The sequence below is a fragment of the Hemiscyllium ocellatum genome, chromosome 26 (genome assembly GCF_020745735.1).
Source record: "Hemiscyllium ocellatum isolate sHemOce1 chromosome 26, sHemOce1.pat.X.cur, whole genome shotgun sequence".
NCBI classification, from domain to species: Eukaryota; Metazoa; Chordata; class Chondrichthyes; order Orectolobiformes; family Hemiscylliidae; genus Hemiscyllium; species Hemiscyllium ocellatum.
In genome coordinates, this window is record NC_083426.1 from 38943530 (window position 1) to 38963996 (window position 20467).

The 20467-nt window shown below is 38.9% G+C and overlaps 1 protein-coding gene across 1 annotated transcript in view; it reads left to right on the forward strand.

The window, feature by feature from the left end:
- Positions 1–5533: 5533 nt before the first annotated feature.
- The window catches only part of LOC132828418 (alpha-1,3-mannosyl-glycoprotein 4-beta-N-acetylglucosaminyltransferase C-like), a 164952-nt gene continuing 150018 nt past the window's right edge, over positions 5534–20467 (forward strand). The window contains exon 1 of the mRNA XM_060845510.1: positions 5534–6119. The gene's annotated coding sequence lies outside the window, so the exon portion shown is untranslated. The remainder of the gene's footprint in view (positions 6120–20467) is intronic.

Genomic DNA, 20467 nt, shown 5'->3' on the forward strand with positions numbered 1-20467 from the left:
TTTATGCAGACAATGTTCTCCTTTTTCTTAGTAATCCTTTGATATCCGTGCCCCGCTTGATCCAAGTAATCAATTTATTTAGTGCGTTCTCAGGTTACAAAATCAATTTCACAAAATCGGAGGCCAAGCCGATGAGCGGTCTCGCTAGTACATCCAATTTATCGGACGGGTCTTGCTTTCCCTTTCGGTGGTCTCTGGCAGGTTTTTTATATTTAGGTATTTTTATCACCCCAATATTTAGTCAGCTGTATAAAGTCTATTTTGAGCACCTATTAGAGAGGATAAGGCAGGATCTTCGACGCTTGGGGGGGGTGGTGGCAGGGATCTCATGATATCTTGGTTAGGCAGAATAGCTCTAATTAAAATGAATATTTTGCCTTATCTCTTATCCCCTATGAGAATGCTCCCTGTGATGTTGCCGAGGCCAGCATTGTGTAAACTATACGGTTGGCTTGGTTCTTTCATTTGGAATCATGGACGGCCCCTTATTAAATTAAAGAAGCTGCAGCTTCCACAAGCAAGGGGAGGACCGGATTTCCCAGACTTTAGGAAGTATCAGCTGAGTTCTGTATTAAGCTACATAGCCGACTGGGTCTCATGTGACCCGCAATCAAACTGGCTGGACATTGAGGCTTCTCAAGCAACGTGTCCCCTCATTAATCTCTTATTTTTAGATAAGATGAAAGTTATTATGGACCATTATAAAAACCCTATTGTATCAAATACAATTAAAGCTTGGAAGATAATGAGGCAAGACAAGGGTAATTCACAAAAAACCTCTCCTTATAATCCTATAGTGGGAGCATAGGATTTTCAACCGGGGCACACAGATGCTACATTTAAAACCTGGAGGTCCAGAGGTAGCTCTTGCTAAGGAGATCTGTTCGATGGGGAGGTTATGATGTCTTTTGAACAGCTGCACCAGAAATTTGGACTGCCTAATGGAGATCTTTTTCAATATTTCCAAATTCGAGATTATATACAGAAGACCACATTATTGAATAGCTCTTATAAATTGAATAGGGAAAGAAGAGTGTAATGGCCAATGGGTCCACCCTCGGTCAGCACTCTTTATCACTCATTACAGAACGAAGTATCGAAAGACATGGAACAATTGTTTAAAACATGGAATCAGGAATTGGGGTTGGAAATCCTTTCAGAAATGTGGGACAACATCTGGGAAAATGCCAGAAAGATCTCCATTTGTAATAGAACCCAAGCTATTCAATTAAAGATACTCCATAGGTCCCATATAGCACCGGAACAACTGGCAAAATTTAGGGCAGAAACATCTCCAATGTGTCCTAAATGTAAAATAGAAGTGGGCACTCTCACACACTGCTTATAGACATATCATAAGATCCACAAATACTGGATCAGAGTAGCAAATGCTCTGACAGAAATCTTGGGAGCAGAAATTGGAGTAGATCCAGTATCTCTTTTCGAGGGCTTTTCGAACCTGCCCTCCCTGGATGTGCACGGGAGGAAATTATTTTCCATTCTCTCCTTTTGTGCAAGGAAAAATATCTTAGTAAATTGGGTAGCCGAGGGCCCTCCAGAACTTTTGAATTGGCACAGGTATTCATGGAATGTATTCCCCTTGACTTCCTTACAAATATGGTGTACCAAAAAACTGAATTATTCTATAAAATATGTCAGCCCTTCCTGAACTATATAGGAACAGATATTTTGGCCATATTGTCAAGGGCTTTTATCTAGTTGTGGTAGTGGTTCTGGCTGGTCCAGAAGCCCCCGGGGGGAGGAATCCCACATTAATACGTGTTTTATTATGACTTGATGCTAATTTATTCTGTGCATGTACTTCATTATTTAATTACTTTTTTTTGAGTAATGTAAGATATTTTATTATATGCTTTGGTTATTTGTAGGTTAAATTAGTACTAAGTTGAGTCTTTTTTTTTGTTTGTTGTGTTTTGGCTATAATTTATTTAATATTTAATTGTATATTAGTGTTTATATTTGTTTATGTTATTTTGAAAGTTTGTCAAAAATGTTTTAAAAATTTCCTTTTTCTTCAATAAAAATGTCTATATAAAAAAAAATGAGGGGCAAATCTTTTATACAGAGGGTGGTTCACATGTGGAATGAACTTCCTGAGAAAGTAATGGATATAGATACAATTACAACATTTAAAAGACATTTGAATAAGTACATTCATAGGAAGGGTTTGAAGGGATATGGGCCAGGAGGAGGCAGGTGGGACTAGTTTAGTTTGGGATTTAGTTTGGTATTGACTGGTTGGACCAAAGGGTCTGTTTCTGTGCCATATGACTCTATGACTCTATTAATATCCTTGACAGAAGAAATCTTCCCTCCTTACAGGACTTGCATGTGATTCCAGACCTTTAGCACAGTGTCTGACTCTGAACTGTTCACTTTCCAGTCAGCGATGAGTAAGAAATGCTAGTTTGACCAGCAACACGTCAGAGCTGGAGAAAATGAGAGCGGTGCAGAGCTGGCTGTGGCATGTATCCTGTGAAGATGGAGGGACTGCAGGGCAGAAAGGCAGAGCTTCAGAAGTCACAAAACAGCCAGGTCTGCCTGGAGAATCAGCATGAGACACGTGTCCCATGATAGAATTGCCTGAGGCACGGTGCAGTTATCAACTGAAAACGTGCTCCACAATGACATAGCGCTTTGAGAGCATGAGTCCTCCACTGAGACATTGGTCAACCTCATAACCATAAGCAACAGTCTCCATCCCCACTGTCTGGCTCCACAGCCCTCTGGCAGGCAGAGCAACTGTAAACAGTTCCTATGACAGACGCTGCCTCTGCAGTAATGCCAGTACAACAGTCTTTAAAGGTCTAAACATTTAACATCAGCCAATTTCCCAAGATGTTGCTCACACTGAGTTGGAAAATATGCTATTTCAGAAGAACATGAGATTTGTTTCGAGTGTTGGTTTTGGAAATGCCAAGGAGGTGTAAGGTTTGTTAACTACATAAAGGCCCTTATGCCTCTTGAATCTGAACAATGTATGTTGCTTTATTAGCCTTTACTAATATAGTGGCTGACCCACTCAGTTTATAATATTGTGCATCTATATCAGACGTTGAAGTTTCTGCTTAGCAGCTGTAACACAGATGACATTCTAGTCTATTAGTTGGCAAACTATGTGCTACTGCCTCAGCTTGGAAAAAGGGCTCAGATTCTGATCTACATTCAGCAATACCTGGGTTGCAACCCAGGTTAATGGCTGACAATTAGATCACAATGTACAACTTTTAACTAAGATTTTAAAAGCCAATTCAGTGTGTGTGTGTATATATATATATATATATATATATACACACACACACATATATATATATATATATATATGTCATGTTATTATGAATAATAGCACTTTTCGATGTTATTATAATTAGAAATTCTGAGGCAAAAATGTTTTGAATTTTTCCTTAATGCAAGTATTGCCTTTCTATTTATGTTTAATTAGTAGTGATTAAGTCTGCTTGCTTTTATAAATTCTAAGTGGGTGGTGGTAATTAGTTTTCCAATGTTTTCCCCTCCTTTTGTTTTGAGATTCTTCCACCTATTTCATTTTTCAATTATTGCAATGATGAGGGAATCAATTCCTACATGATAATGGAAGTGTCACTGCAGGAGTTGAATGCTATAAATGGGAGATAGTACACATTTTTAGTACAGATTATATCAACTCGCTCTTTACCCAATGTGGACAGCTGTCTGTATTTTAAAAAGGTGTTCAATATTATGCATAGAAAAAGGCCTTTCAGTTCATTGTGACACAAAATGAGTGCTATGATTTAATACAATTCTTGCCATACCATGCGCAATGTTTCCAGTCAAATGATTATTAGTGCCCTCTTGAAAGCCTTCATTGAACCTGCCTCCATCTCACTTCCAGGCAATGTAATCCAGACCTGAATCACACATTTGAAAAGGTTTTTCTCTCATTCCATGTGCTATTTTTGCAAATGACTTAAAAGCTGTGCCCTCTTATTCTTGATTGTTTTATGATTGTGAACAGTTTCTCCCTATCTAAGGTGTCTCGCAATTTGGAAACCTCAAATCAAATCTCCTCTAAGCCTTCTACCCTCCAAGGAGAACAGTCCCAACCTCTTAAGTCTATCCTTGTAGCTGAAGTTTCCTACCTGTGCAACTATTTTTATAAATCTCTCTACACTCTCTCTAACGCAATCACATTCTTCCCATAATGTAATAGCCAGAGTTGCACATAATACTCCAGCTGAGGCAATGAGATCTCAACAATAGGTTGACAAGTGACAAGTAACATTCATGCCACATTCACGCCATTTCAGGAAAAGCCCTTCATTAGGAAGCCTATCTACCATCTACAAGGCAAAAGTCAAGAGTGTGATGGAATGCTCCCCACATGTTTGGATAGGTGCAGCTCAAACAAGACTCAAGGAGCTTGACACCATCCAAGACAAAACAGCCGGCTGGTTTAGTGCCACATTTGTCAGCATCCACTCCCTCTACCAATGATGCCACGTAGCAACAGTGTGTACCATCTACAAGATGCACTGCAGAAATTCAGGCAGCAACTTCCATCAAGAAGGATAAGGGTAACAGATACATGGGAACACTGCCACCTGTAAGGTCCCACCATCCTGATTAGAAAATATCTCACTGTTCCTTCAGTGTCATTGGGTCAGAATCTGGAAATCCCTCCCTGGACCTGCACAGGGACTGTAGCTCACTGTCCAAGAAGGCAGCTCACCACCACCTTCTCCTGGGCAGCTAGGCACAGGCAATAAACGCTGGCCAGCCAGTGACACCCAGACCATGAGTGAATTGAAAAAAAAAGTATCCTGCATATGTTCAGCATAACGTCCTTGCTCTTCTCCTCTTTTAAAAAGCATACACTAACCTGGCCTTTATTAACTACTCTCTCTACTTTCCCCATCACCTTCAATGATAGATGCACATGTCCACATACTGTTTGTGCTAAATTTCATCTGACAACCTCTTTTATCGAACAAGGTATACATTTCTTGCAATTCTAATGTGTGGAACTGTATCGAATGCCTTTTGAAAGTCCACATACGCTGCGTCCACGGCATTACTCTCAATTACCTTTTCTGTTAACCTCCGAAAAAAAGCACTCCCGCAAGTTAACAAGCCATTATTTCCGCTCCAGAAATCCATCGTAATCAACCCAAAGCTCTCCATGTGACTACTAACTTTATCCTGAATGATAGTTTCTAGACGCGTACCCATCACTGAAGTGAGGCTGGGCTGATGCTGAACAAGAGCATAGTGTTTCCAAAGGATTACAAATCTGTTCAATTCTCCGTGCAGCTTTACTAAGGCTTGCTAAACGTGGATTTATTTATTTTAATGTTAATTTTCCTTTCCGGTGAGAACTATTATGAGACTATGAGCCATCGTGGGAGACTTAGTTTTGTGATTTATAGTTAGTTCCAATGTGTGGAGGAAGCAAAATCAGAATTACAGCTTTTTAACAGAGCTGAGTTCTGTTTGGAGTTTAATGCTGGGGCTACGGTATTGGGAAGGCTTGATTACCACATGGCTATATAGCAATCCTTCCCTATATCAAATAATTCCCTAGGCTGAAGAATTGCATTACACGTCTTGGTTGAGCTGATCCGACTGCGTTCTGCAAACAATCCTACAGTGGCTGTGCTTAAAGAGATCAGCAGACAAGCGGCTAAGTTAACAGATGGGCATCCCTAACAAGCTGCTGAGTGGTTTCTGATTTACATGGCACAGTGAGTGAGAGGCCCCGGGACCACGCCGGTAACCCGTGCTACAAACAGATGCAGATGGTGAACATTGCTCTGTCGGCTCACAGGAGATGTTCTCTCTCTCTCTCCGGCTGTCGAGTAGTTATCAGCGATTGCTTATCAAGGGGGAGGGGGGCAGCCGATGCAGCAGGGATCTGTGACTAACCCCCTTCCCTCTCCATCGACGCTAACATGACTTGGTATATGTAAGGACACAAATATACAGTGAACACATGGAAAAAATCCGACTGTTATATGGACACAGCTCCTGCACTGTGCTCTCTTCACTCTCAGGGCCAGGATTTACAAACCTCGTGTGAAAAGGCACTAGAGAAGAGATTGGAAATGTGCACAGCAAAGGTAAGAAGATTATTTTCAACCAAGTTTAACTCTTTCACTGCTGAAATCCGCTGGAGTTTTGTTTTACAGTAGCCTGTAGGTTGTCTTTTCCATAGAAAAAAAATGCACACGCACAAAGCATACTATCCATTTTTTAATTAAACGCTGCAGATTAGTTTATGAGAAACATTTGCAGAGCCTGAGAAATCCATGTTAAAAATCCAACTCGTTGTGAACTCAGGCGGTTGATTCCGAATCTGATGAAAGGGCAGCTCCTGTGTCTGATTCAAAGGGGAAATGTCGCTAGCTGTCAACCGAAGTTTCTACATCTATCTCTACAGGATAAACATCCAAACATTTCACAAAGGATGCATCTTTTGGAACGAGTTGGAGGAAATCCCAGGAAAGATTTCGATCTCCTTCAGTTGTTTAAGGAGACGGAAGGACGAAGCTGTCACAATCCTAAACTCCCAGCAATAAGAATCAACTCAAACTTGTCCTGTTGGCTGCAGTCTTGCTTCTGCAGTTTTTAATGTTAAAAGCGATGGCTGTGGGAAAGAAGGGCTTTGATTCGTTTGCATTGCAATTGAAAGTTATCCTTAAACTTTTCGTCTTTAGAGGTAGAAATTGATTTAAGTGTAAAATGACAGTCCACGAATCAGCGCTTCCGGAATAGCATGAACTTTTATTAGACTTCAATTGGAAACAAAACAAACAGAAAACTGAATGGATAGTAACCATCTCTTCGTATTCCTTTTTCTGAAAAACGCTGGTAGTGGTCACGTTGGCGTTTTCTATGATATTAGTCGGTAATAGACCTGACACAGAGCTGTGGAGTTCAGCAGTTGTTCTATTGTGTAAAATCATTGGTTTATTGTCTTGAGACAGATGTCACCGATGGGACTGAGTTGTTTGACTTGGGAAACTGGAGACATTCTGAAGCTTTACGCAAAACTGAAGTCATCCATTACAGATTATTTTTTAATTGAAATTCTGTTGAGATGAGGTATAACAGATTTGTAAATTTTTTGTCAGTGTCTTCTTCTCCTGAATGCATTAGCTTCTAGTTGGAGAGAACTTACTCTGAAATCTCCTGTAGAATAATTCAGTGGCCATGCCTTATCTGAAAATCCAGCCAGCTAATGCAGTCAGGGGGGAATTTTGTATCCCACCCTAATCTGTACATACTAGCTGTTCACACTTTCTTTTACTTCTGCTCTCTGTTACCTTCAGTAGCAAGAAACTTGGCTGACATGTTTCGCCTTCATTGATCAATTGGAATGCTCCTGTAATTGTCCCAGTTCTGCCTGGCAGAAACGAGAAGCCAAACCTCAGGCTTTTCTTATCTATATGATTCAGTTGCATCCTGCTTTTCCCCACTGGGTTATCATAGTATCCAAATATGTTATTTATATCATCATAGTTTGATGCTGGGATTTTTTTTAACCTTACTTTTTATAATACACAGAATTTCATTCCAATTCTTGAAAGGTTAAAGAAAGCTTTGTTCGAGTATTTCATAAACTAAATCAAATTAATTGGGTCTGAAAACTAATGTATGAATTGTTCTTTCTTCTCCATGTAGTATTGTAAAATTTCACAAATTCAGTAGAAACATTCAGTGGCTATCGTAATACATCTAAAGGGGTAGCATTTTCAGTCGTGGAATTTTTGTGTATTGCAGCAGTACAGGGCTGAACTGATTTGTGCCATCTAAAGGCAGTGTTATAAATTGTACTGAACTACAGCTGCATTCAAGTCATTGTAGCATAGACAAATAACTATGCTGATTGTCAGTACGACATGTCATTCAAAAGCTGTAAATGTATGGACTGGAGTAACTTGCCATATTCACAGATCTAATATCAACTCAAATAATCCTTGTGCGGGAAGTATGTTAATATTTGCCTTTAAGAAATGCTGATAACTTAGTTTTCCTTGTTCTAGTGTTAATGAGATTTTGACTAATTAATAACAATAGAAATTATGGTCAATGCATGACCAATTTTGTTCCATTATTTTCAGTGTGATTATTCTAGATTATAATTTAGAACTTATATTAGAAACAGAGTTCATTCATTCCAGCTGTGAATTAAATATGAAAGTGCATAAAATATTTCTTAATAGAGAGGATGGTTTTATTAACTACAGTAAAGTGCAAAGAAAAAGCTGAGATCCAGAGGCAGCAGCATCAAATGTAATGCAACCAGCTTTGAGCAATCCATTATAGTTTGTAAGGAACCTTTATGTATCGATCCATCTGAACATACAAATCAGTCCCTTAAGCTTGCTCTACCATGTAATAATGTCAACACTGATCTGATTGCAACTTCAAATCCACATTCCTGCCAATCCCAGATAACCCTTCAACCCCTTGCTTAATAAAGAAAAATTCACCTAATCTCTGTTTTAAATGGGCAACCCCTGATGTTTAGAGCGACTCACAGTTCTGTTTCTTCCAGAAGAGGAAACATCTTCTCCACATCTACTCTGTTAAGACCATTCAGGATGTCATATGCTTCAGTCAAATCACCTCTTACTGTTTGAAACTTCAGTGGATATAGACCTAGCCTGTCCAAGCTTTCTTCAAAAGACAAACTACTCATTCCAGGTGTTAGCCTTGTAAATGTTCTCTGAACAGCCTCCAATGCATTTATATTCTTCCTTAAATAAGGTGAACAATGCTAAGCAAGGTACTCCAGATCTCACCTGTGCCTTGTATAACTGAAGCATAACTTCTTGAATCTTGCATTCAATTCCCCTGATGATAAATGATAACATTCTATTAGTTTTCCTAATTACTTGTTCTATATGCATATTAATCTTTTGCAATTCATGCATGAGGACACCCAGATCCCTCTACATCTCAGAGTTCTGCAGTCTCTCATCATTTAGATCAACTGCCTTGTTTCTATTCTTCCTGCCAAAATAGCCAATTTCACTTTTTTCACATTATATTCCATATGCCACACCTTGGCCCTCTCACTTAACCTCCGTGTGTCCTCTTCATGACACTAAATTAAACTAATCTGTTCTGCCTGCCCTTGGTCCATATCCCTCATTCCTTGCATGTTTGTGTGCTTACCTAAAAGTCCTTAAACTCCCCTATCATATCTGCTTCCATCACCACCCCAGGCAGTGCATTGCAGACTCCTGCTACTCTCTGAGTAAAAAACTTTGCCTCTCACATCTCCTTTAAACTTCCCCCTCTCATCTTAAATGCATTCTGCCTATTAGTAGACAATTCAACCCTGGGAAAAAGATTCTAACCATCAAACCTATCTCGGCATCTCATAGTTTTATAGGCTTTTTTCAAGTCTCCCTTCAGCCTCCGCTGCTCCAAAGAAAGCAACCTGAGTTTTTCTAGCCTCTCCTTATAGTTTATACCCTCTAATCTAGGCAGCATCCTGATAAACCTCTTCTGCACCCTCTCCAAAGTTTCCACATCTTTCCTGAAATGTGGCAACCAGAACCGAATGTAATACTCGAAGTGTGGCCTAACCAGAACCTTACAAAACTGCAACATGACATCCTGACTCTTGTTCTCCATTCCCAACCCATAGAGGCAACAATCCCTTCTTTCCCTTCATCTAAGCCATGCATATTAATTATAGAAAGTTAAGGTTCCAGCACGAGACCAGTGGCACACCATTTGCTGCACCTTTTCACCCAGAAACGACCCATTTATACCTATTCCCTGCTTTCTGTTCCCCAGTCCATCATCTAGCCAGGGTAATATCTATGCACTATATCATGAATTTGTATTTCTACACAACCTTTGATGTGACACCATATCAAAGGCCTCTGAGCTTAGCACATTCACTGATTCCTCTCTTTTCAGAGCACATGTTACCTCCTCAAAAAACTCCAATAGATTGGTCAAACATGGTTTCTCTTCCAAAAAACCAAGCTGACTCTGCCTGATTACCAGGAACTTATCCAAATGCCTTCTTATAATATCTTAACAATAGCATCTAACATTTCTCCATGATAGATTTGAGCTATAGGGAGAGGTTGAATAGATTGTTTTCCCTGGACTGTCTGAGGCTGAGAGGTGACCTTAGAGGTTTATAATATCATGAGGGGCATGGATAAGATAAATAGACCAGGATTTTTTCCCTGTGTTGGGGGATCCAGAACTAGAGGGCATAGGTTTAGGGTGAGAGGGGAACGATATAAAAGAGACCTATGGGGCAACTTTTTCACACAGACTGTAGTACGTGTATGGAATGGGCTGCCAGAGGAAATGGTGGAGGCTGGGACAATTACATCATTTAAAAGGCATCTGGATGGGTATACAAATAGGAAGGATTTGGAGAGATATGGGCCGAGTGCTGGCAGGTGAGATTAGATTGGGTCGGCATCTGGTCGGCATGGACGGGTTAGACCGAAGGGTCTGTTTCCGTGGTGAGTCTATGACAAGGAGTTCCAAAGACTCGCAATGCTTTGAGAGAAGAAATTCCTCCTCATCTCAGTCTTAAATTAGTGCCCCTTTATTCTGAGACTATGTCCCTTCAGAATCCTATATGTTTCAATGAGATCACCGCTCATTCTTCTAAACTCCAGTAAGTAGAGACCCAAAATGCTTAGTCTTTGCTCACAAGACAATCCCCCATACCAGGCATCATCTCATGAACCTTCTTGAACTGTCTCAAATGAAACAATATCTTTGCTCCCAGTACTGCAGATGCAGTCTCACCAGCACTTTGTACATTTGCAGTAAGACTTCTTTGCTCTTAAACTCCAATCCACTTGAAGTAAGGACTAACATTCAATTAGCCTTCCCATTTACCTGCTGCACCTGTGTGCTAATTTCTATCTTTCGTGTGTAAGTACCCCCATGTCCCTTTGTTTTGCAGCTTTCTACAGTTTTTCTCCATTTAAATAATATTCAGTTCTGTTGACCTCACTTCCAAAATGAACATCACATTTTCCCACATTATACTTCATTTGCCAACTTTTAGTCCATTTACTGAACCTAAAAGTATCTCTCTACAAACAGTTTATATTTATCTTGCAACTTGCCTTTCCACCAATCTTTGTGTCAGCTGTAAATTTGGCTATAGTACGTTCACTTCCTCCCTCCAAGTTATTAACATATATTGTAAGTAATTGTCCAGCTTTGATAATGAGGGAACCCCATTGGTTTCCTCCTTTCTGACTCCCTCCATTTTTGGATAAAGGAGTTACATTAATCATGTTCTAGTCTAATGTGACTGTCCCCGAATTACGAAAATTTTAGAAATTAAAATCATTTCATCCACTTCTTTGAAGTCTGTGAGGACCAGGTTACTTGTTAACCTACAGCTCCAACAATTTATGAAGTACAGCATGTCTGTCTGGTGCTCATGATTTTCCTGATTCCTCCTTCCCTTCCATTCTATGATGTACCATTGCTTTAGGGATGTTCTTGTATCCTCTATAGTGAAACATGATGTAAAATGCCTGTTCATTTCATCTGCCATTTCTTTAATTTATATTATTAATTCTCCAATCTCATTTTCAAATGACCATCACATACTTTGTTAACTTTTTCTTCTTGAAAGACTCTTACTCTCTTCTTATATTTTTGACTATCTTACTCTTATATTCTAATGTTTTCTTTATTTTTACTCTTTGTTTCTTTTATATTCAGTCCAATCTCCTGAGCATCTACCTGTCTTTGCACAATGACGTGTTTTCTCTTTTAGTTTGATACTAACATTTAACATTTCTATTTAATCCCTGTTCCTTGATTTTTTTTTCTTATTCATTGGAATATATTCAAGGGGCAACTTTTTCACGCAGAGAGTGGTACGTGTATGTAATGAGCTGCCAGAGGAAGTGGTGGAGGCGAGTACAATTGCAACACTTAGAAGGCATCTGGATGGGTATATGAATAGGGAGGGTTTGGAGGGACATGGGCCAGGTGCTGGCAGGTGATTGGGTTGAGATATTTGGTCAGCATGGATAAGTTAGACTGAACGGTCTGTTTCCATGCTGTACATCTCTATGACTCTATGAGTCTATTCTGTATATTCTGAAATGTCACCTTAAATGTCTGCCACTGCATCTGTATTGACCTATTCTTTAACCAAATTTGCCAAATCACTTTGGTCAACTCTGCTTTTATGCCCTATAATTGGTCTCATTCAAATTTTAAAATGTGGTCGCAGACTTACTCTTCACTCCCTCAAACAGAATGGACAGATTCATGGTCACTGCTTTCTAGGATGCCGTGGCTATGAACTTGTGAATTGATCCTTCATTGCAAAATAGCCTGCACTCTAGTTGGTTTTGGGACATGCTGTTCTAAGAAGCTTTCCCAAAAACCTGCTATGATATCTTCACTAGGTCACCTTTGCCCATCTGATTTTTCCAATAGATACATAGATTAACTTCTCCCATGATTAGTATTATGCCTTTCTAACAAGTTTCATAATGTCTTAATTTAGGTCCCACTATACCATATGGTTACTGTTGGGGACCTGTCTATCTAAACTGGTTGCACATCTTGGTTTTCTGAACTTAGGTTGTCCCTCTCAACTGTGTTAATGCCATCACTAATTAACAAAGTCAATCCCCATCCTTTCCTACTTTCCTGTCATTTAAAACACCCTGACCCTTCAAATGGCAGGTCCCAATTCATGCCATCCTGCAAGTTTGTCTTCGAAATGGCTACCAGTTCATACTTATTCATTTCAATTTTCACTCTCAGCGTGTCTGTCTTGATTGAATGTTATGTGCATTCAGATTCACAGCCACTGTTTTTATCCTATGCTCTCTTTGGAAATTATAGTATTGATTGTTGGGTGATTCTTGGATTCGTACACTTTATACCTTTGTGCCATGTCAGATTTATCTTTCCCATATTAATAAATTTCTCTTTGACCTTGATTTAACTCATCTCCCCAAATTTGCTCCCTTACTCCCATTATTCAGTTTAGAATTCTCTCCTTTTCCCTAGTTTTGAAGTTGGCAAAAACACCAGCTCCAGTTCAGGTAAACACCATCCATGCCTACTTGCAGCAAGGTGTGAGCAGAATGTAGGTTTGCACAGATAAGTGACAAGTACCATTTATCTCTCATAGGCATAGAACCTGCTATTTGTGCATTTTCTCTGCAGCCATAACATTGTATTCCTCACTCTGTTTTATTCTCTAATGCACTTTGTATGGTCTGATCTGCTTGTACTGCATGCAAAAAAAAATGTTTTCATTTTACCTGGGTACATGTGGCAATAATTAATCAAATCAAATTTATCATGGTGCGTCCAGCTGTTACAACACTGAAGAAGCTCAGCACCATCCTGGACAAGGCCCCTTGGTCACTACTGTGTCTGCTACTCTAAACCTCTCCTAGTACTTCACATTTTTACAAGTTGTACTGCAGCAAGAAACTTGCCATGATTTATCTGACAGCAGCTCCCAAACCAGCAATTTCTACCAGTTAAAAGGACAAGGGCAACTGATAAGTAGCAACACCTCCAAGTCACACACATATATCACCATTCTTTGGGCTTATATCCTTAACTGTCATTGAATCAAAAGCATGAAACTGCCTATCTAATAGCATTGCAATAGCTCACAGTTCAAAGAGGAAGTGTAGCAACACCGTCTCAGCACAGCTGAAGATGCGCAGTAAATGAACATGAAGTGCAATCAGGATGGTGTGCAATTTAAATGGAAAATTGTGGATGAAAATGTTCCTATGACAGTTCTGCTCTTGTCCTTCATAGTGATCCATGAAAGAGGTGTTGTTGCAATAACCTTCTAAGTTTCTGCAGTAGATCCTGTAAATCGTGGATGCTGCCACCACAGGGTGCCGGTAGTGCTGGGGATGGATACTACAGCTGGTGGCAAAAGTGCCAGTCCAGCAAATTGCTTATTCCTGGACAATGCTGAGTTTCTTCAGTGTTGTTGTAGCCACTCTTAGCCAACCAGCAGTGAATATTCCACCTCATTCCTGACTTGAGTCAAGCAGGTAAGTGATTAATATTAATAGGAAACTGCCTTGTCACTCAATACATTCAGTTTAATTCTGTTCTATTTCTGACTGGCTCTGAAACTTAATTCTATCTGTCTCTATTTTGCTAGAAATCTTGGATTTAACTTACATTTTCTGTAAATGTCACATTACGTTCTGTAACATGCCTATGGTCACACTCGTTGTAAAGCAGAATACCCTTTCTCACTGTGGCACTCAATGTCATGAAAAATCAGGTGTATTGGAAACATTGCTTAAAATGAAGAGTTTACTAATTAGAAGCATGATATTCATTTTAATTAGAAAATGTTCAATTATTCATGATATCTGCATTTTTTTTTGCCTTCAGAATTTAGCTTATTGTTTGTGGGTGAGATTAAAATTTATAATTGACTGTTGATGTATTTGAACAGGTCAGTGGAGAGGTTGAGGAGTTGTTGCTTACTTAAAGGAAAACCCAGAGTGAGCCCACCAATTGGAAGTGGTTTGATTTATCCAGGGCATGCTAACATAGTGCTGAGAGCATTACATATTGCATTTGTAGAGCTATTAAAGTTAGTCCATAAGACATGACTGGCACATGATGTGAATTAGAAAAGGAATATGGTCTACAGACTGTAACAATGTGTGCAGATGTTATCCTTTGTTGGCAATCCCACTTTAAATATATTGCAGCCTATCATATGTAATCTCTTAGTATCCTTTCTCAATATGTTGCATGCACGTTGCTATAACACAGCACCAAGTAATCTTTTAAATTGTCGCATTGGGCAATGATTACAGAATTGTTTTGCTTTCGCTAATCATAGCTCGGGTTAACGATGGGCAATCTTCATTTGTGTGTTAAAATAGTCAGTTCATGAGCAGAATTTGTAAAGAATGATAATTTTATGAAATAACAAAGTAATGTAGTTCAACACTTTTTTTGAAAAAATCCCATCTGCCTTCATCAAACAAAAGGTGTGAATCGTGCAGAAGAGGAACAATTGGAAGGCAATGCACATGATGTGTCTATAAAGAGCATGTACAGTCTCTTCACAACAAACTTTTGCCTGTAACTCCTGGAGTGGGTACAAATGTATACTGTTGTCCATGCGTTGAGCCAAAAGCTGATTTTAAGCTCTACCTGCTCAGTAAGCAATAGTGCAATTAATCTAAATGAAGCATATTTGGCAGAAAGCAATGCATGCTTGAGCAGTAAAATGAACAGACCATCAATCCTGGGACGTCAACACTAGTACAATTTTTTCTTTGTTTATACGGCCTGTTTAGTGTGTACCATTTCATGTAATAGCCAGTTGTCAATATATACATTAAATACATAAAATCTGAACTTTGTATTTTACAATTCATTGATGGCAGTGAGAAAATGGTCCACGGACAATATTACCCTTTATCTCTTGGTTCGAAAGATCTTTGTCAGACTCAGTTGTTTAGTTACCATGGGCAGGACATTCAACTTGGACAGGCATAGAAAGCAGCTGACACAATTGGAAAGGAAATTTGGGTTCATGTCATTGTATAAGAACATGTTTTATTTAATATAGGTCATTAGTATGGTGTAGATAATAATGAGATGGACCAAATAGTACCAAATGAGAAATCCAGATCTAGCCACAATAAAAATAAAGGTGGCTGAATCTGGTACAAAAGCACCCATTTAGGGTTTTTTTTATCTGAGAACCCTTGCACTGTAAAAGTGACATGATGGTCATTCATTATCCTATCACAGTGCACAAAAGTTGGAATCTGGATTTTTTTATCCAATGTGGAATCCACCTTCCTGTATGGAAATACTTTTCACAAAATAATGATGACATGAATGCCAGTTATCAAAGTTTTACCCAATGTAGCTGGCTTCTTCTGTGAAACGGAATCAACACTGATGCCCCCTCTAATCTCTGCTGTTGATGATTGAGTTAAAAATCACACAACACCAGGTTATAGTCCAACAGGTTTAATTGGAAACACACTAGCTTTAGGAGCGTTGCTCCTTCATCAGTTGATGATTGATGTTGCCATACTCCAGAAGATGGGAGCCCTCTGTATGTTGGAGGTGGAAGTAAGCACACAGTGTACAGTAACATCTGCTCCACTAATAAAACACTATTGTGTTGAAGCCCAAAACTGCTTTGAAAGAGTCAGAGGACTTCCTGGGAGCCTAAACTGCACCAATCTAATTTGAAAGAAAAGGCAAAAGAAGCAGGAGAAATGTGACAAGAGTGGTTCTGTGAGCTAAGAAGAGAATTGGGTCAACAATTCCATTGTGTATCGAGAAGATACAGATGGGGAAGTAAGGGAACAAAAGTGGTTCCTGTGAATGGACTGAATAGAATAGAATAGAATAGAATAGAATAGAATTCCTACAGTGTGGAAAGAGGGAATTCAGCCCATTGATTCTACCCAACACTCAAAGAGCATCCCACCCAGACCCAGCACCCCCAGCCTATCCCCGTAACCCCAGATTTACTATGGCTAATCCACCTAGCCTGCACATTCATGGTTGCTATGGACAATTTAGCATGGCCAAGTTGCTTAACTTGCTCATCTTTGGACTATGAGAGGAAACTGAAACACCCAGAGGAAACCCATACAGACTCAGGTAGACTATGTAAATAGGAGAGAAAAAAATCCCCCCTTATCACTGTGACATAGTCTGAACAATTTCACACCTATTTTTCAGATTTGGCAGCAGAAAGTATTAGAATTTACCAGTAAGAGCCCACAATGTCTACAGTCTCCCAATGAATGGAATGCTGAGTGTACTTGTAGTTTAGGCAATGAAAAGTTCATGTCCCACTGCGCTTTCACTGTCATTACATGCAGAAAGACCCTACTTCTGTGCTAACTAGTGTAATTTTATTCAACTCGCTATGATAAACCATTCACCCTCTCAAACACACACTTTCTGATAAGGTGTGGTAAATGTGTACTGCAGTGGGATCCTGCTGACCTAGTTAGTCTCCTCAGGGAGGTAGGTATTCATGGGAAACTGTCAACCTTTGTTTTAGGTACATGAGCTTTTACTATTTGTGGTTGTCTCACATCCTTGTAACATTTAGTAGCCACTGTATACTTCTGACTCTTCCCAATGGTACTTAACAAAAGCAAATTATTTCCTCTGAAACTACTCAGTAGCATTTCTGTCACTAAGATATTTAATTGTCTTTTAATGTCCGACTGTTTCATTGGAAACCTGCTAATCGGTTCCTTCACTCTGTGTGGTAATGCAAATGACGTACATCTGTGAACATTTCTTTATTATGCATGCATTACCATTGATAATGAATTCTGCAACCTGCTTTTTTAACATTGCTCAAGAAACTCATTGTAAAGCTGCACAGGACAAATAGAAATCCTCCAGCAGTGCGCCTGTTTGCCTGCTGTTTGATAGAAGGTGGCTTGACATTTTCTTGTGTTGTGGGTTTGGAGCATGCTCATAACTGATGCAATATTTCAGAAAAGATGCTACATCCCACAGGCCACAGAGTACACTGGGACTCTGTTCCTTCCTGCTCTGCTCCACTAGTTCAAGTGTATACTTCTGATTTTCTATTTATGCTGATTGCTTTAATTTAGTATGACAAGACTAGGGAGTTGGAAGAAAGAAATAATTCATATCCTGCTGTTAGATAACCTTTCCTGCCAACAGAATTATTGATAAACAATTATTTTTAGACTTGTATTTAGTTTAGACCATATCACAGCAGTAGAATGATAATTTTAGAAATGACTAGTAGAAACCATGTATGTGATTTAGTTTCTGGGGAGCCAAATTTAACTTTTGACTAATAGGAACAAGCAACATTTACTACAAATCTCAACATTTTGATGTTAACATTTTGGAATGTTATGTAATTTTAAAATTAATTCTCAGAATGTTACAAGGCTATTCTTTACTGCCTACTCATCCTTTGATACAACTAAACAGGTTTGGCTTTTATTTTGAACAGTTTGCTAGACCATCTCAGATAGTAGTAACCACATTAATTTGAGAATGTGATGGATTCATGTAAAATGTCAGACCAGGTAAATGTGATGATTATTATCCATAAGATCAGTCATGGAACAGTTGATTCTGTGCCATTAAAGACGCTAATTGGTATTTTTGAAACTTAAATTATTAAGTTGTCTTGCAATTTGAACCTACAATTTTTGCAATTATTGGTCAAGCTTCTGGATTAGTAGGCACAACAACTGTTTTGCCATTGTGACCTATTCTTACATTTTGGAGAGCACAAAGGTAGATGGAAAACTACTATAATCTTAAATCATGGACATGGTCTGTCAACAAAATAATGTATTTGTAATGTGGCTTGTTTCACATTGCTTCCCACTTTAGCATCATGATTTTTGAGCTGAGAAATTGCTTTTGGTTACACAACAGATGCTTTTCCTATTTATGCAACTTTCCTCCATCCTTTGTTTTAATGCAGAGATTAACCCATTTATTTTAAAAGGAATGTCATCCAAACACACACACTTAGCACTGATCATTAACATCAGCAATTTGCAAGATTGCTGCATCCAAAATACCTGCTTTCCAGATGGAGATGCTCCAGATTAAGTCTGCCAATGTCATCTATCTATCTATATCCAGCTTCTCCAATATTGGCATTCTAAATGATCTACAGGGCGCAGAGTACCTCATGTGTATCCCTCTCCTTGAAATTATTGTGTAAGCACCATTGTCATAAGAGCTTCAATGGCTCAAGAAGAATGTCCATTGCCAATTTCTTGGAAAAACTAATGCTACCTTTCCCACATCCCAAAAAAAAATGATTTTCAAATTAACCACTTGAATGTAGCAAAAGAAAATGTGTCTGCTTTACAGCAATTGACACAATTATATGGATCCAGTTGGAAGATGGCTTTGTGCACCATCCTGGCCATGTGCCATTTGGCATTCTGTGGTCTTTTAGTGCCAAGACTGCACAAGGGAAGATTTAGCCTGCTCAGATGCGAGAATGACAGAGAGAGAGATTTTCAATATTTTGTGTTGAGATGTGCTGTTCTGTTGTCTTTTATCTTCATGCTTCATAAGACATAGGAGCAAAATTAGGCTATCCGGTCCATTGAGTCTGCTCCACCATTTCTTTATGCTGACATGTTTTTCAACCCCATTCTCCTGCCTTCTCCCTATAACATTTGATCCCCTGATGAATCAAGACCCTAACTATTGCTGTCTTAAATACACTCAATGTCTTGGCCATCACAGCCTTCTGTAGCAATGAGTTCCACAGATGAACGACCCTCTGGCTGAAGGAATTCCTCCTCATCTCAGTTATAAAGGGTTATCCCTTCACTCTGAGGCTGTGTTCTTGGGTCTAGTCCCTCTTATTAGTAGAAACATCTTCTCCACATCCATTCTATCCAGGCCTCTCAGTATTCTGTAAGCTTCAATGAGTTTCCCCTTTTAAACTCCAATGAGTACCGACATAGAATCCTCAACCAATCCTCAGATGCCAAGCCCATCATCCATGGGATCATCCTTATAAACTTCCACTCATCCCCTTCGAAGGCTAGTACATCCTTCCGTAGATTAGGGGTTCAAAACTATTCACAGTATTCGGTCTGACTAGAGTCTTATACAGGTTCAACATAATCAGGAATACTCATCTCATCAAATCATGGTTTGAACAAATTAAGAGAGCCCAATTATACAGCTGAACAAATCTAAAATGCAGGTCTTCCGTTCCATAAAAGGCTGGTAAATCTAAGGGTAAGCTGGTGCCCTTTCAGTAAAAATCATGTCAAGTTTGAGTGCTAAGTGGAGTTGTCAATCTATGCATTACCAAACGTTATACTTTTAGCAGTGAATTATTAAAAATCTGGTCCATTTTAAGACTATTGTCATGAAGGGTGGTCTGTGGGGAAATTTTGTGAAATACGACAGAACTCATATTCATATATCTTTTACAATATCAAGGCATCCCAATATGCTTCAGAGCCAAAGATTCACTTTATAATCAATCTTGCTATGGAGATAAATATGGCAGCTAATTTCTGTACAGCAAGAACCCATAAACATTCAGGAGATAAATATCCAGTAATCTCATGGTTGAGGAATAAGTGGTGAGGGGAATACATTCCTACTCTTTTTCAACTAATGCCATTGGATAGGCAAACAAAATGTTTATGAGAGGGTTAAAAATATTATTATGAGCCAGATCAAACCCCCTCAAAAAAGATTTTAAAAAACTAACATTTCTTATTTTAAAGCTAAGTGTACAGCATTATGTTCCAGGTGCAATTCAATTGGTAAAACCACTTGACTTTAAGCAAAACACACATTTATTTTTACACTACAGTTAAAGTACAGCCAAAATAAAAAAAACATAAATAATTGGCTTAACTATACCTCAATTGAAATGCTAAACCAACTTATGTATGTATGTATATAA